Source organism: Ctenocephalides felis, unplaced genomic scaffold (assembly GCF_003426905.1).
Source record: "Ctenocephalides felis isolate EL2017-DRISC unplaced genomic scaffold, ASM342690v1 CF-g0.4_SCAFFOLD_01886, whole genome shotgun sequence".
In the NCBI taxonomy this organism is placed as follows: Eukaryota; Metazoa; Arthropoda; class Insecta; order Siphonaptera; family Pulicidae; genus Ctenocephalides; species Ctenocephalides felis.
Genome location: NW_020538040.1, coordinates 135,001,480 through 135,020,662, shown reverse-complemented (window position 1 = coordinate 135,020,662; position 19,183 = coordinate 135,001,480). Strand labels below are relative to the sequence as shown.

General features: G+C 29.2%; 1 non-coding gene across 1 annotated transcript; it reads left to right on the top strand.

Annotated features, from left to right (window-relative positions):
- The first annotated feature begins 18,789 nt into the window (after positions 1 to 18,789).
- Positions 18,790 to 18,861, top strand: Trnaa-cgc. The gene has a single exon. It is a non-coding gene; the product is annotated as a tRNA-Ala (tRNA).
- The last annotated feature ends 322 nt before the right edge of the window (positions 18,862 to 19,183 follow it).

The window sequence follows — 19,183 nt, the reverse complement described above, 5'->3', positions numbered from 1 at the left end:
AAATGTTTTTATATTATCTATAATAGCTTACATGTGGGTGGGGTAAAAACAACCAACTGAACTTTTATCCTGGCAAAGGTGTAAAGAATAAAATATAGTAAATAAAAATGTAAATTTAGTTAAAAAAAAAATTTTATAAGAAATAAATTAGATTAATAGTTATTCTAACTCTGCTTATGAATATCTCTGACAAAATACCAGATCAAGGTTATATACAGTGTCAAAAATGCGCCCATTAAATTAATATTTTGCATTGGTTGTAGCTATTATTTCGTAAAATCCATTTAAAGTTAAAAATAAGACATTGGATCTATCTGCTCCTTGGCTGTCCCATTTTACCCCGCATATGGGGTAAAAAAGGACAGATGACAGATTTTAGAAAAATAGTAACAGAACACTTCTATATTTAGGAATTAACTAATTATTTTGCTGAACATAGTACAGTAGTTGTTTGTCTGATACGTGTTATAATTTAGTGCATTGTGTTTAGACAGTATAAATTAGTTAAATTTGGACCTTTGTGCCCCGCCCTACCCTATAAAAATACATTATAATTTGGAGTAATGAGCAGCTCAAATCGTGCTGATTAGTTTTTGGTGAAGATCGGCCGGGCCGTTTTCTTGTAACAAAGTGTTAATTTTTTATGATTTTTATTAATGTTTTTTTAATGATAGATACCATAGTCTTATAGATCATACTAAAATACTACGGCCCTACGACAAGTCGTTTGATTTTAAAATTTCATCAAAGTTTGCAAAAATTAGTATCGCTTTTTTGCGTTTGTCAAAATTAGAACTTTCATCGGCGTTTCCTCAAAAACGCCTGAACCGATTTAAAAAATTTAAAAACCAATCGATGTATTTCAATGAGGATTATCGTTTTTCAGTTTTGTGCAGCGACCGACTAAAAGTGTTAAACTTTTCGTCCACATTTGAGCTCATACTGCCTAATCGATTTTAAAAAATCAAAAACTGTTCGAAAGATATTAGTTCGAAATGATATTGATTAGTTTTAGGTGAAAATCTACCGAGCTGTTTTCATGTAATTAACTGTTGAAAAAAAATTTAAGCCGATTTTCATGGAACTTTTTTTGCCGATATATATCATGGTCTTATAGAACTTATGAAATATTACGGCCTTACGACAAGTAGTTTAATTTGAAAAATTCATCAAAGTTTGAGAAAATGAGTAGTTTTGTTTGGCGTTTGTTAAAATTTACATTAGACGATTTACTTGGTATACCTAGCGATAGAGTACCTGATCTTAATGAACATACTAAACCATTAACGTCCTACGGAAACGTACTATTGAAACAAATTTAATTATAAAAATTATTGATTTTTGAAAATTTGCTTTTAGAAAATGCTCCGACTGTCTAATAAATAATGTCTAATAAATCCACTTCGAATACTTTTAACAGTTCATAAATAATTTATTTATCATGGATTAAGTCGATTATTTACACATATCGGGAAGTTATTGTAACTTGCCTTAAGGCAAAATACCAATACCAACTAGTTATCATAATTATCATATTTATTTCAAATCTCAATTCTTATCGATTAAGTCGATTATTTACACGTGTCGAGAAGTTCATGCAACTTGTCTTAAGAAATATGCCACTAAGACTTAGTATTGTAGTATTATATATCAACTAGTATATGAGCAAAGTACATGGGTTGATCAATTTAGCATTGCATACAGTTGGTGTGTTGGTCAGGAAAAAGTTGGTCGAATTCGATTACTATTACTATGACTATTAGTGCAGAACCTCTGAGGTGATAAATGTCATCTATCGAGCAGCAAGAAGCCATAACTTGGAGATAGATGGGTTGCGAATGATTAAGTTTATCTTTAATATGCAACTTTGTCATCGTGTAATGATAAATTGCGAAGTTGCTAGAACTAAAACGAAATTGCTGATTGCGATTTAATCGCTCTGCTACGTGTAACTCTTGTGTTGACAAACACGTCGTCCTATGAATATAAATTAGATATGCGTTCCATCTTTTAAATATTTAAAACACGTTTTAAATGAACAACATTAATATAATTATATTTATGTTGAATACGAATATATTGAAAATATCGAGTAAATTGCGAGTTCGATTCGATCAGTGAGCGATACGAACGCACAGTTATTTAATAAAATAAAAGTTTGCTCTTCAATTAAGTTTTGTTGCGCGCGATAACTTTTTATTATCTTTTTAGTATGATTACTGATAATTCTATTTATTGAAATTAGCTTTGAATACTAGTGATTGTTGTCGAAGTCGAAGATGCTTATTTAAAAATAACTAAAAATATATCACGATAATTTAATTCAGAAACTTTTATAATAATTATTAATTAAAAAAAAAATCAATAATTGGCATTAGCAATTATTAAAAATTATATTAACTCTGTTAATTTTAAGTAGATGTACTTATATATACGGTTTTACTCTATAAACTTTTCAAATAATATTCGATTCGACACATCTCCTAAAAATTATTTTCATTCGATTTATTTGGTATTTAGATTTGGTTTTATACTAGTTAAATTGTATTTCAAAATTCACAATTCATATTCGTATTGTAAATTTTTCTATGTTTTTAAAATAGTAATTTTCTAAGCTAATTTTCTTTTTTTCGTGGATAATAGTAAGCAGTTTTGTTTTCTCTGTAGAATTTTATATTATTATAATCTCTGAGTTAATTATTCAAGCAGAGGAGTAGATTCATTTAAAAATATTTTTTATGGAAAAAATAAATGTCGTTTATTAAAAAATGACTATCAAAAATTTAAACTAAACTATATCAGAATAAATTAAGAAAAATAACCTCTTTGAAATAAAATATTTTAATGAAACTGAATGCGAGAAGATCGACATACTTAACGCTCACTATAAATTCGAAAATTTGGGAATAAAATTTTATTTATAGGTGTCCGTATTTTGAATATAAAAAATTATAAATATCGTTTGTTTTACTTTTATATAGAATTAAATTTATCGATCCAATCTAATAAACTTTATCTTCATGGAGATAAAAAAAGATATGTTGTTAGTAGTTTTAATTGGCTGCACTATCAAAAAATATCTTTAATTTTGGATTCGTATATCTTTAATTTTTTGCTTACATGATGAGTTAGATTTTGTAGAAATGGTAAATTGGATGTGTTAACGATTTTCACTACAAAATAGGACCTCAAAATAAATTATCTCTAATTGAAAAAAAACTCATGAAACAAAGTGTCGAACAACATAGTATGCCTCGGATCTTGTACTTTGACTACAAATCCTTTTTAAGAAAATAAATTGAAAAATAGCATTACATACTCGACTGGTTATACTTGTGGCAAATTAGAAAAGGTTTAATTTAAACGACTTCTGTATTTAATTCACCTATTCTAAATTAAGACTGGTCATTATCTGAGATATTTACATGGTTTTACATATTATTTTCATTCGTGAAGTTCAACAAGTTTGTTATTATTGTTTTTTTATTGGTCCTTTGAATATTTTAAAATACGCTATTTACAGGGAGATAAGAAAGATTTTTGTAAAGTTCACCAAGTAAAATATTGATTTTTTATTTGGTTATTTGAACTTTTGAATATTCTAAAATTCAGAGAGAAGAAACAGAAAAAAAAACAGAGAGAGAGAAAGATGCTTAAATTTATACAATATGTCGAGTAAAACTAAAAGAAACTGAAACTTTAAACTGAATGAAATGAAATAATTCACATGAAATAAAATATGAGTGATGAGCAACAAAAATAACATTAAGATATATGTACTCAAATATTTTAGGAACAAGAATTTAAAAAAAAAATCGTTGTATTCAAGGATCATTTGCAATCATTTATATATTTTTAGCAAATTTGTTATTATTATTGATAAATTATTCTAACAAATTTTAGCATTCAAATATAAAACATAAATGAATATTAGTACAAAATAGTAGAAGAGGAAAGAAAAGAATTGTAAAACAAAGGTTGTCCTGAGGAGTACGAGAAGCAGTTCTTCAGAATAAAAATTGTCATAAATGAGTTTCATGCAGAATCATGGTACGATTGAAACTTAAATTATTGATTCTTACTAGTTCAATATTTTGATGAAAATAACCTGATTGTCAATTATATTTAAAAGTATTTAATACACCTGTGTAAAGGAGCTTAGTGGCTTATTATAACAGATGTAAGGAATAACAAGCGTTTTCAATAGGATCTTCCTACTATCATAGCGGTTTTCTTTATTAGTATCGACTAATTTTAAATTTTTAATATGATATTGTGGTTGCTAAATTGTTTAAATAATTATCATGACTGATGTAAAAAAATCCCACATGCGGTAGAAACAAAACTTTGGGGCTAGTTGTAACATGAAGGAATAGTATTGTCTTGTATGTAGTGAAACTTTTATAGTTACAAGTGAAGAAGATTGGGTGGAATGTATAGTTTGTAAAATGCAGGCACATGTAAATTGTATTAAAATAGGCACTATATATTTTATTTGTATTAATTGTAATTTACGTTGATTTGTGATGAAAACAAATATTACAGGAAGCACAATATATTTTACTCGATTTAATTAAATTTTAAGTTAATTTAATACAAGAATTACTTACTTATAAATATGTTATTTTTTTTTAAAAAAATGAGCGAGAAATAAATTGGCATATGTATTATTGCCTCGGTATTACAGATAGCACAAATGAGTGAGGAATAAATTGGCATACGTATTATTTTCGGTGTTACACTTTTCCTAGAAAATGATTAATTGTGATATAATAGACAATAGTTATGAAATTATCACTTGATTTGGTTGTGGAATAGATACAGCTACTAACCATCTTTAAATCGTGAAAAATATAATTAGTGGATCTCAAGATATATAAACTTCAAAATAAATGTTACAAGAAACTAGGAGCTCGTTTACTCAAAGATAAAAATAGTCAACAATAGCTTTAAAATATATAAGGACAGCAGTAATTTAAGTGTGATAATATTAAATATGTATATATATATATATATATATATATATATATATATATATTATAGAATTTTATGATATGAGTGGAACGAATATTAAATGTTTATTATGAACAAAACAGCACTCAGATTTTTTTAACACAACTTTATTTTATGATTACAAACGTTTCGAGACCAAGGTGTGCCTCATCTTCAGTGTAATTTTCAATAACAGTTACTTATTACTAAACATTCTTTAATATTTTATTTAAAAACTATATTTTGACTTTTGAATATGAATATATAAATATATATATATATATATATATATATATATATATATATATTAAGTTGAGCAGTAGTTTTGTATATTAACTATACAGATCAATGACTCTCTACCTTTAGTATCCGCTGTATACGAAGACAATCACCGCCACCGTATTCATCCGATATTTGGTTGAAATCAACACACAGGTGTTCTAACTCTAACTAACACACAAACACATATAAATCAACACACCGATGAAACGGTTATATAGGTACAAAATATTAGTAAAGTGTAAGTTATTTTAGCGTTCACTACTCACACTTGGAATCCTTGCGAATAAGATATGTTTATTTGATGGTCTTGCACAATTTTCTGTACACACAAAACACTGACCACTTGTTGCACTTACACAATAGAACAAAGAATAAAGGGCTATGAAATAATTCCCACACTTCACAAAATTAATTGTCAAATGTGACAATGTTTTAGTAATTTCCACTCACAAACCGTCGACTGTCGAACACTGACCGAAATAGAAGACCGTTTAACAGAAAACGCGAAGCGGTTCGGTGATAAGAGATCGCGTTCGAACCGCACTTGAAGTCTTCGGCGAGGTGACTGTCTTGAGGAGCACGCCGCGTTATTCGGTTCACGTTGTTTGTTGTTCTTCTAGAGAACGGAGTAGGGATCCCGGTAGAGGGGAAAGACGCCTAGCAGGTGACTCGCCGACCGCAGAACTGTACTGGGCCGCTTGCAAGCCGCTTGCAAGCCGCGCTGCTGCCCGAGTACCATTCCGATTCCGATTCCGACGAGATTATGCACCTGTGAGCTAGACAAAATCCACGGCACTATGCTGCGCCGCTGATCATATAGATATAGCGAACTGATCGATTTAACTATTGGTACATGGCATCGTGCCTTAAGGCAAATTGCTGGAACTGCCCGTACCGATAATAGTTTTTTTTAACTTCCCATAGGGTAAGTTATAGTAATCGCAAAAAAATCGAAAATGAAAATTTTTATATATCTTTACGTTTCAGAGGTTTTTGAACATTTTGGCATACCTTAGAAAAAATTGATGTAGGTGTGTGTGTGTGTGCGTGTGTGTGTGTGCGGATACAAATTTTCGTCGACGATTTCGGGAACACGGATAAAGCGATTTGAATAATTCAAGAAACATTCGATTCGTATTGATAAGGAAACGTGCTGATTAGTTTTTGGCGAAGGCAGGTCTAGTCGTTCCGAAGATATGAGGCAAAAAGTGCCAAAAACGGTAACTCAGTTTTTAAGAGAACGTAGCGTCCGATTTGAATAATTCAAATAACATTTTACATGTATTAACAAGATGAAGAACTGATGAAATTTTCATAAAGGCAGGTCTAGCGGTTTTGGAGATTTTATAAAAAAAGTAAAAAAAAATGCCATCTGGCGTTCAAAAATGATCAATAGATATATGCACATCAAATTATCAGATATTTTATAGAGATTTTAGCAATAAGTATAAATTTTGCTTACATTCCTATGGGTTCCGTACCAATGCTTATCCGTTAGACGGCGACGCGGCGCTTACGCGCTTCGATATTTCGTCTCTATGCAGTTAAAGCAGTACGATTGCTCTGAAAAAAAGTGCAAAATTTCCAAAATATTTCAAAATATACTTTTCTTTAAAAAATCTTTTTTTCAAAAAAAGTAAATTTTTGTCAAAAATGTATAGTTCTCAAAAATTTAATTTTTAGAGTAAATTTTTCTCAAAAATGTTAATCTTAAAAAAAAAAAAAAATTTGGTACGGGAAGTTCCAGCAATTTGCCTTAAGGCACGATGCCATGCGCCCCACTAGTAGAGCTTTAAAATTTTTTGAAAAAAATTGATTTTTGAGAATTTTGAAATTTATGAGAAAATTTGATCTTTTTAACTTCCCGTAGGGTAAGTTATAGTAATCGCAAAAAAATCGAAAATGAAATTCTTTATATAGCTTTACGTTTCAGCTTTCAGAGGTTTCTGAACATTTTGGCATGCCTTAGAAAAAATGGATGTTGTGTGTGTGTGTGTGTGCGTTTGTCGACGATTTCGCCACGGATCAACCGATTTGAATAATTCAAAAAACATTCGATTCCTACTGATAAGGCGACGTGCTGATTAGTTTTTCGCAAAGGCACGTTTTGGGGAAAAAGTGCTAAAAATTTTATTTCAGTTTTTGAGATAACGGAAGGTCGGATTTAAATAATTCAAAAAATATTTTTTACTTGTATTGACGAAATGAACAACTGTTATAATTTTTGTAAAGGCTGGTCCAGCGTCTCCAAAGATACAATAAAACTAGCTGTAAGTGGAATTCTGTCTTAAGGCAATTAAGGCATCGTGCCTAAAGGCAAATTGCTGGAACTTCCCGTACCAAAAATTATTATTTTTTTAAAAACGATTAACATTTTTGAAAAAAATTTACTTTGAAAAAATAAGATTTTTGAGAAACTATAAATTGGTCAAAAAATTACTTTTTTTTTGAAAAAAAAAAATTTTTTTTATATTTTTTTTTTTTTTATTAATTTTTTTTTTTGAAAAAAAAATTTTTTTTCTTTATTTTGAAATATTGTGGAAGATCTGAACTTTTTTTTCAAAGCAATCGTACTGCTTTAACTACATAGGGACAAAATATAAAGCGCGTAAGCGCCGCGTCGTCTAACGCATAAGCATTGGTACGGAACCCATAGGAAAATATATACTGATTGTTAAAATCTCTATAAAATATCTGATAATTTGATGTGCATATGTCTAATGATCATTTTTGACCGCCAAATGGCTCATTTTTTTTACTTTTTCCTCCATATCTCCGAAACCGCTAGACCTACAATCATGAAAATTCTATCGATTCTTCATCTTGTCAATACAAGTGAAATGTTTTTTGAATCATTCAAATCGAACGCTCCGTTCTCTTAAAAACTGAGTTACCGTTTTCGGCACTTTTTGCCCCGTATCTTCGGAACGGCTAGACCTGCCTTCGCCAAAAACTAATCAGCACGTCTTCTTATCAATACGAATCGAATGTTTTTTGAATTATTCAAATCGGTTGATCCGTGTTCCCGAAATCGTCGACGAAAATTTGTATCCGCACATACATACACACACGTACATACATACATACATACATACATACATACATACATACATACATACATACACACACACACACACACACACACATACATCCATTTTTTCTAAGGTATGCCAAAATATTCAGAAACCTCTGAAACGTAAAGATATATAAAAATTTTCATTTTTGATTTTTTTGCGATTACTATAACTTACCCTACGGGAAGTTAAAAAGTAAAAATTAATGCCATTTGGCGGTCATAAATGAGCATTAGACATTATAAATTTTCTGTACATTTCTATGGGTTCCGTACCAATGTTTACACGTTAAACAAATACGCGACGCTTACACGCTTTGATATTTTGACTTCTAATCAGCTATGCAGCGCAATTTGTCAAAAATCTAATTTTTACAAAGTTTTTCAAAGTCTTTTTTATTAATTTAGTTCTCGGTAAGGAACGTTCCTGCATTTTGCCATGCGCCACTAGTTGATATTTATTTCTCATTTTACAACTTTTTGAAAATTTTGGGCTTTTCTAGCGCGTAAATTTAATGTGCATATGTCTAATGATCTTTTTAAAAAACCGTCAAATGGCATTTTTTCATTTTTTTTTATTTGATTTCCAAAACTGCTAAACTTGCCTTAGGCTAAAATTAATTAAAATTTAAATATGATTGAAGTTATCTCAAACTAATTTATTTTGAATTTTTGAATTTTGAATGATTGTTAAAACATTTAAATCAGTTATTCCAAAATAATTTATTTTGAATTTTTGAATTTCGAATGATTATTAAAACATTTAAATCGTTTATCCGTACTCTCGAAATCGGGAACGAAAGATTACATCTAAATATACGCCCATTCATATTACATATTTACACACGCGCATCTACATCCATTTTTTCTAAGGTAATATTCATTTTTGTTGAGCTTGTACTAAAACACTTAGAGATTATTAACTCATTTTATATTTTTTAAATTGTGCGTCGCAAAAAAGTCAATTGAACCTCGGCCAAAATTGTAAAATCTTTCAAAAATGTTTTACTTTACATATACTTGTGCTTTGTCATTGCGATGTTTACCCTAAAAAATCATATTTGTTATGTAAATAAATATTTTTCGCGTAAAGTAGGTCGCAAAAATTGGAAGCTCAACTGCAGTTAAAAATTTTCCCAATTTACAGTCTCCTGTAACACAATTTACATGTGTCCACATTTAAAAACTATACATTCCACCCAATCTTCTTCACTTGAATCTGTATAAACTTTATTACATATTAAACAATACCATTTTTGCATGTTACAACTAGCACCAAAGTTTTGTTTCAACTGACTCCAGGTGCGATTTATTTACAAAATCCAATTTACTTGATACTTAATTGAACAATTTATCAATTACTAAATTGTTATACATCATCAAAAATTGATAAATTTAAAATAAAATAACAATAAGATATACAAAATTTATAATTAATAATAATAACGCAAACCGAAATTTTATGATCGATCAATTTTATATTGTCTGTCAAAAATGACGCACCTGCACAATTCTGTGTACTACGTCAGCCTGCGGGACAGTTGCTGTACAATATTATGCAGGACCGTTTGCATATCGAATCGAGAAAAAAAGTTTAATATCTTTTAAGATTCTAAAGGAAAGCGCCTATCACTACTTACCCTTGTTACAATAAGCCCCTTGCTTTCGTGTTTTTTTTATTATTATTTTAGAATCCGTTTTCTTGTTTTTGTTATGTTCATTAGTAGGGTAGTTATAGTAATGGGCCGAAAATCGAAAATGAAAATTTTTGCATTTCTCGACGTTTTAAAGGTTTCTGAACATTTTGGCATACCTAAAAAAAAAATGGATGTGTATGTGTGCATGTGTGTGTGTGTTTTTTATGTTCTCATTTTTTCGTCCACGTTTTCGGCCGCACGTATCAACCGATTTAAATGATTCAAAAAACATTCGACTCCTATTGATAAGGAGATGTGCTGATTAGTTTTTGGCAAAGGCTGGTCCAGCCGTTACGGTGATACAGGCTAAATGTGCAAAAAATGGCAGTTTTTGAGAGAACTAAGTGTCCGATTTGAATTATTCAAAGAACTTTTTGCTTGTTTCAACAAAATAATTGCTTTTGAAAAAAAATATATGTATATCAATTTTGTTTTTCAAAAAAAATTTTTTTTTCAAGAATTTTTTTTTTGTTTATCGAAAATAATTCAGATTTTAATTTCAATTCTGTTCTTATATACTTTAAACAAATAATTTCAACTTTGCAATTCAGTTTATATAATTCTTATAAATATTAGACAATGCTACAATATTAATAATAATAATCTATTTGAAAACATTTAATAACACTCAATCATTTCGTTCCGATACGGGAAGTTCTAGCAATTTGCCTTAAGGCACGATGCCATGCACCCCACTAGTTTTCTTTTAATCTTGTAGAGATATTGTTTGAAAAAGTAGATATATAAAATAGAAATCAGTGATCTAAACTTTAGAAATCGTATTTAAATTATTGTCTTGAAATATGCATTATTTTATACATTTTTATTTCTACGTTATTCAACTAATACTGAAACCTTTATAGTTTATAATAATATATTAAGAATTCTGAAAACTATTAATTATGTTTACTGTAATCTCTCACACTTTTATATAAAATTCTGACTGAGATACAGTATGTAAAAATATATCATTTAACAAAAATAATAATACTAAAATAAGCTCAAATAAATAGTTTTGAAGTAAATGATGCAAAATCAGTCTATAGCTTTTCAATATTGACCAATAGTACTGATTAAGTTATTCAAAAGGTCTTTTGTAATTTGAGGAAAAATTTTCATTATTTTTGTCAAATGATTGTTCAGCAGTAGTAATTTCCATTTTTAAGTAATTTGAAAAATTAATAAGCACACATATATTTGAAAAGTGATTTGTGTTAAGTTACTTATTGTTTTTTATATTTAACTGTAAAGAAAGAAATTTTAATCAAAATCATTCTTCTGTATTAGATTTATTAATTAACCTTTACTCTGCAACTATCTTAATCTCATTTAAAATTTGGTTTCCTACTGTTTCGAAATCTTAATATACCTACTATGTTAATTTGTACTAACTTTTGCAGTTCTCTAGAAAGTCTACCCTAACACCAAATTTGTGTAAATTGCATAAGTCATAATAATAGTAATTTAGTTAATATATTTGGAAAATAATAACATATATGTAAAAGCAGTAATTAATATACTGCGTTTCAAGTCAAAATTTTGATTTGCGAGAGATCCATGCATACATATTTATCGTATGTATCACAAAATAATTCATAGCTGAAATTATTCAATTCATTTAAAATATTATTTATATATCATATCTAAAAAACGTAGAAGATCTCATCGGAAATGTTTAGCAAGTGAGTCATGGAAGAGGATTCAAACTATGGTATTATGATATATGATGAATTGTTATGTAAAAACAGACTGATTATTTCCTATTGATGACTGTACATCTCAATTTATAAGATATGCAATAACTTTTATTCTTTTACTATTACGGTGATTGATAAAATTATGCAGAAAATATTCCGTACTTGTATAATTTGCAAGCAGTATCTAATGCAGAATATAATACGGCACATTAACTTAAATGATAAAAATGGCCTAATGTGTACGGCTTAAGTAATTATTAATATTTTCATTTATTAACTTTTGCGCGTTACATTATTTAGTAATATTTCATAACCATTTTTTAAATTCCAGTACTTTTTCATTAGTTGTTAACTTTATAACTAATATAGTTTAAGGGTAGTTATAGTAATGGGCCGGAAATTGAAAATGAAAATGTTTGCTTATCTTCACGTTTCAGAAGTTTCTGAACATTTTGGCATACCTCAGAAAAATGGATGTGTGTGTATGTTTTGTATGTCCGCATTTTTTCGTCTACATTTTCGGGCGCACGGATCAACTGATTTGAATGGTTTAAAAAACATTCGATTCCTATTGATAAGGAAATGTGCTGATTAGTTTTTGGCAAAGGCAGCCAGAAATTTAATTCAATTTTGTTCTCCTTTCTTGATAACAGGATGTGTCGACTTTAATCAAACATTATTTTTCTTCTCGACAAAAATTTTAGTAGAATATATCGACTACTATCATTGGCCACTTGTTCAAATATTCTTAACAACATTATATGTTAATAATATACTAGTTTTATATATATATATATATATATATATATATATATATATATAGTATATATATTATATATACTATCTGAACTAAACGAACTATATCAATAAGTATCAAACAACCAACTATATAACAACTTCAATACAATTCTAATTATACTAATATGTTTTTTTTACTATTTCCCAAAAATTTGTCATCTATCGCTTTTTGCCCCACAGGCGGGGTAAAAAGGCACAGCCAGGGGACAAACAGTTCCAATGTCTTATTTTTAATTTTTAAGGAATAATACAAAATAATAGACACTACATCATTCATTCAGTGTGAAATACCAATTTTATGTTCACATGTTTGATACTAAATTTCTTCAAAAATAAATACCAGCAATTAATTTATTTCGTAACATTTTTTTCACTTAATTAACTTCCCGTAGGGCAAGTTATAGTAATCGCAAAAAAATCGAAAATGAAAATTTTTATATATCTTTACGTTTCAGAGGTTTCTGAACATTTTGGCATACCTTAGAAAAAATGGATGTATGTGTGTGTGTGTGTGTGTGTATGTGTGTGTGTATGTGTGTGTATGTGTGTGTATGTATGTACGTGTGTGTATGTATGTGCGGATACAAATTTTCGTCGACGATTTCGGGAACACCGATCAACCGATCTGAATAATTCAAAAAACATTCGATTCGTATTGATAAGGAGACGTGCTGATTAGTTTTTGGCGAAGCCAGGTCTAGCCGTTCCGAAGATACGGGGCAAAAAGTGCCAAAAACGGTAACTCAGTTTTTAAGAGAACGGACCGTCCGATTTGAAAAATTCAAAAAATATTTTACTTGTATTGACAAGATGTAGATTTGATCAAATTTTCATGAAGGCAGGTCTAGCGGTTTCGGGATCTAATAAAAAAAGTAAAAAAAAATGCCATTCGGCGGTTAAAAATGATCATTAGACATATGCACATCAAATTATCAGATATTTTATAGAGATTTAACAATAAGTATAATTTTTTTTTACATTTCTATGGGTTCCGTACCAATGCTTATGCGTTAGACGGCGGCGCGGCACTTGCGAGCTTTGACATTTCGTCTCTATGCAGTTCAAGCAGTGCGATTGCTTTGAAAAAAAGTTCAGAATTTCCAAAATATGTCAAAATGAAGAAAACATTTTTTTTCAAAAAATTTTATTGTTTAAAAAAAAAAAAAAATTTCTCAAAAAAAAATTTTTTTTTTCAAATAAAAATTTTTTTTTCAAAAAAAAGTAATTTTTTGTCAAATTTATAGTTTCTCAAAAATCTATTTTTTTCGAAGTAATTTTTTTTTCAAAAATGTTATTCGTTTTTGAAAAAATAATAATTTTTGGTACGGGAAGTTCCAGCAATTTGCCTTAAGGCACGATGCCCTAATTGCCTTAAGACAGAATTCCACTTACAGCTAGTTCAGTTTTATAGTTGTAGTAACTATTTCTTATTTTTTACACCTTTACCAGTGTAAAAATTCAGTTGGCCCTTTCTACATAACTTACATGTAAGCTTTTATAGAAATTACATAAAAAAATCTATTGAATCTAGCTTAAAAATACTTCTTATGAAACAATCAGGTAACGTATACTTGAAAATCAGATTCAGGTACCATAAACTAAATAAAAGAACTCAAAACCAAGAAAGACTGGCAACAAAAAATACTTTTGTTATGAATACTGATACGTCGAGGTCGTATGGAAAATACTTATTATTTTATTTTGGTACATAAGGCTCTGGCTGATCATTCTTAAATATTATTAAGTTATTTTAAATTTATAAAAAAGAACAAAACTAGTGGGGCGCATGGCATCGTGACTTAAGGCAAATTGCTGGAACTTCCAAAGGTACCAAAAATTATTTTTTTTAAAAAGACATTTAACATTTTTGAAAAAAAATACTCCAAAAAAATTAGATTTTTGAGAAACTATAAATTGACAAAAAATTACTTTTTTTGAATAAAATTTATTTTGAAATATTTTGGAAATTCTGAACTTTTTTTTCAAAGCAATCGTACTGCTTTAACTGCATAGAGACGAAATATCGAAGCGCGTAGGCGCCGCGTCGCCAGCTAACGCATAAACATCGGTACGGAACCCATAGGAATGTAAACAAAATGTATACTTGTTGTTAAAATCTCTATAAAATATCTGATGATTTGGTGTGCATATGTCTAAAGATCATTTTTGATCGCCAAATGGCATTTTTTTTAGTTTTTTTACTAGATCTCCGAAACCGCTAGACCTGCCTTTATGAAAATCTGATCAGTTCTTCATCTTGTTCATACAAGTAAAATGTTTTTTGAATTATTCATATCGGACGCTCCGTTCTCTAAAAAACTGAGTTACCGTTTTAGGCACTTTTTGCCCCATATCTTCGGAACGGCTAGACCTGTCTTCGCCAAAAGTAATCAGCACGTCTCCTTATCAATACAAATCGAATGTTTTTTAAATTATTCAAATCGCTTCATCCATGTTCCCGAAATCGTCGACGAAAGTTTGTATCTGCACACACACATACATCCATTTTTTCTAAGGTATGCCAAAATGTTCAGAAACCTCTGAAACGTAAAGATATATAAAAATTTTCATTTTCGATTTTTTTGCGATTACTATAACTTGCCCTACGGGAAAAAATATTGCCTATTCAGTTACCATTATTTTTATCACATACTTTAAACTATCGTTTCTGTAAAAAACTGCATCACTGGACTTAGTTCTTAGTTTTGTTCTTTATCAAAAATTGATTTAATATTTTATGTAGATTATTAAAAACAATAAAACAAAAATAGTGAAAATACATCGAGAAATATAATCTGATTTGATGAGAAACATCCAATTAGAGCACGATAGAATATATACAATTCCAATTACAAAAGCCATAAGCCAATTTGTAGTGCTTGGGAAGCTAGTTAATGTTATATCATAGATAATGGTTTGTGCAATATTGTGAGTTTTATATTAAAAATCAACATATGCTACTATATGGGATTAATAAAGCGTTTTATACTACATCATAAAACGGCTTTTATAGTAGAGTTAGTAAATGCCATGTGTATATTTGTGTATAACTCTAAAGATCAATATTTTGAAAGGACGATATATTCATGCCTTAAACGCATTGTTTTAATAATTGTTATAATATTGTACTATAATAAATGTTATAACAAAATTTAATAGAAAATCAAGATCAATTCAACTCCCTAACAAAGTCGATTTTGTTGTTCCGTAAGTAATTGTAGTTGCATGTGATCCAGACATCAGATATTTTGTGCCATCTACGTACGGATCGACTAACCCTGTCTCCAAATCAAAGCTATAAACCATGTTCTTTTACCAAAAACCCCGCATAACACGGTTTAAGAATTGAGCAAAGCCCTAATAAAACTAGTGGTGTATGGCATCGTGCCTTAAGTCAAATTGTTGGAACTTTCCGTACCAGAATTAAATATTCGAAAGAAAAAAATCAGTAATCATTAAATATTGATCAATGATTGATAACAATTGTTTTGAACATTTTCAAACTGATAATTATATTATTATATTTATATAAATATACAGTAACGATCTTATCGCTCAAAGCACTTGAAAAAGTTGACATTAGCAAGAGGTGCCGAATAAATCCATCTGAGGATATCTTTTTTACGATTAGAATAACGCATTTGATATATATATATATATATTTTCAAACTGACTTGTAAATTTTAAATTCTTATTTGATGTATAAAACTTTGTATATTTTTGAAAATTTTGAAAAAACTTTGTTCCAGAAAATTTTAAAATTTGCTTGAACCGTATAAGTAAACTTTAAAAATTAAAAAATCTTGGTACGGAACCCAACAAAATTGTAACAAAATTAGTACTCATTTTTAAAAACTTTATCAAATATCTGATTTGATGTTCAGACGTCTAATGTTCATTTTTGACCCCCAAATACCTTTTTTTTTTACTTTTTCCTCTAAAACCGCTAGACCTGCCTTACCAAAAATTGTTCATTTTGTCAATACAAATAAAATGCTTTTTCAATCGTTTAAATCGGGCACTCCGTTCTCTCAAAAACTGAATTACGGTTTTTTGAACTTTTTGCCCCGTATCCTTGAAAAGACTGGACCTGTCTTCAGCAAAAACTTATCAGCACGTCTTCTCATTAGTAGGAATTGAATGTTTTTTGAATAATTCAAATCGGTTGATTTGTGGAGAAATTTATGTTTCCATAAAAATACGATTCGCTAATTATATGTTTTCTCGACGTTTCAAGCCATTCTGAATCGAATGAGACCAAATTCATCCACGTTTTAGCCTGCAATTCTGAATCGATTTTGAAAATCCAAAAACCGTTCGAAAGATATTGGTTGGAAATCGACCTGATTAGTTTTTGGAAAAGATCGGCAGGGCCGTCTTCTTGTAATAAAGTGTTAAAAAAAATCGAAGATTTTTATTATAATTAACATTCCTTAGGGTAAGTTATTGTAATCGTCCAAGAATCGAAATTGAAAATTTTTACATTTCTCGACGTTTTGAAGGTTTCTGGACATTTTGGCATACCTCAGAAAAAATGGATGTGTGTGTGTGAATGTATGTATGGATACAATTTTTCGTCCACGTTTTCGGGCGCACGGATCAACCGATTTGAATGGTTCAAAAAACATTCGATTTCTATTGATAGGGAGATGTGCTGATTAGTTTTTGGTAAAGGCAGGTAAAGCCGTTACGGAGATAGAAAGCAAAGAGTGCAGAATATAGAAATCGAGATTTTGAGAGAACGGAGCTTCAGATTTGAATGATTTAAAAAACATTCAATTAGCAATGATTGGGAGAAATGGTTATCAGTTTTTGGCAAAGGCAGGCCCAGCCATTTCGAAGATACAGAGCTAAATATACAAAAAATAGCAGTTTTTGAGAGAAATAAGCATCCGAATTGAATGATTTAAATAACTTTCTACTTGTGTTGACAACACAATTGCTTTTGGAAAAAAAAAAATTTGTCAATTTTTTTTGTATATTGACAATAATTGGAATTTCAATTCTAATCCTGGCTAAAGTTTCAAAACTCACTTATATACTTTAAATAAATAACTTTTATTTTGTAATTCAGTTTATATAATTCTTATAAATATATATTACGCAAATATTACAGTATTTATAATAATCTGTTTGAAAACATTTAATATTCCTCGAATATTTCGTTACGGTATGGGAAGTTCCAGCAATTTGCCTTAAAGCACGATGCCATGCGCCCCACTAGTTTTTTTACGGTAGATACCATAGTCTTATAGATCATACTAAAATATTACGGCCCTGCGACAAGTCGTTTAATTTTAAAAATTTGTCAAAGTTTGCAAAAATTAGTATCGTTTTTTGGCGTTTGATAACATTAGAACTTTCACCCATGTTTGCTTAAAAACACACACCTAAACCGATTTCAAAAATTTAAAAGCCAATTGATGTATTTCGATGTGGATTATCTTTTCTCAGTTTCGTGCGACAATTGGCTAAGCCATTTCTTTGTAAATAGCAGAAAAGTGAAAAAAATGTCCACGTTTTAGCTCTCAATTCTCAATCGATTTCAAAAAATTAAAAACTTTTCGAAAGGTATGGGTTGGGAATGATACTGATTAGTTTTAGGTAAAAATCTACCGAGCCGTTTTTACGAAATTAACTGTTGAAAAGTTTTTTTTGTCTATTTTTATGAACCTTTTTTGGCAATCATGGTCTTATAAAACATACTAAAATGTTACGGCCCTATGACAAATAGTATAATGTTAAAAAATCATCAAAGTTTGAGAAAATATTATAGTCAAAATTTGTGTCAAAAGTTGCTTTTGTGATGTGATGAGTCAAACATTATCAGTTCATTAAAATTTAAAATAATAAGCTACAATTTTAGAGCATGCAAGCACGTGCCCGTGAAATATAATTAATATAATTACAGTTAATTTAAATGTGTTTGAGAAAATTCTATTCGAAATCGAAATGTTTAGAAATTCAATGTTGAAAAATTTATCAAAATATCTAAATTTCAATTTTGATTGATTGTCAATTCTTATACATTTCGGGAAGTTTATGCAACTTGCCTAAGGCTAAATGCCACTTTCAACTAGTTATAATTTGATTTTAAGTTTGGTCCGAAATATTATGCTATGAATTGAATTTGTGTTATATTTTATAAACAAAATTATGTACAACTTGAATATAATATCGCAATAGCATATTTCATTTTTTTTGTTCATTTTGCATATTAAAATATTTAATAATAATGTATTTTTTCGGAGGGGGTGTAACTCAGCGGTAGAGTGTCCGCTTCGCATGCGGGAAGTCCTGGGTTCAAATCCCAGTTCCTCCAGTTTTTTATACTCATTAAATATTTTAAAAATTATAGATACATAAATATTTTTTAGTCAATTTCGATATTTGTCGATTGACATCGAAATTGACTGTATATATTGACTGACAGGTAATCTTTGAATATCGACATATCGTAATTAATTTTGGGGTTTTTGAGAATTTTAATGCTAAATGCAAATTGGAATGTTTATTTACGAATTGGATCTTTCCATATGGTAATTAAACATTTAAGGAATAAAAATAATCAATATTCAATGAAAAAAATTCAACAAAAAAAATTCAATAACTAATAACGATTGTTTTAGAGATTCTTAGAGAGA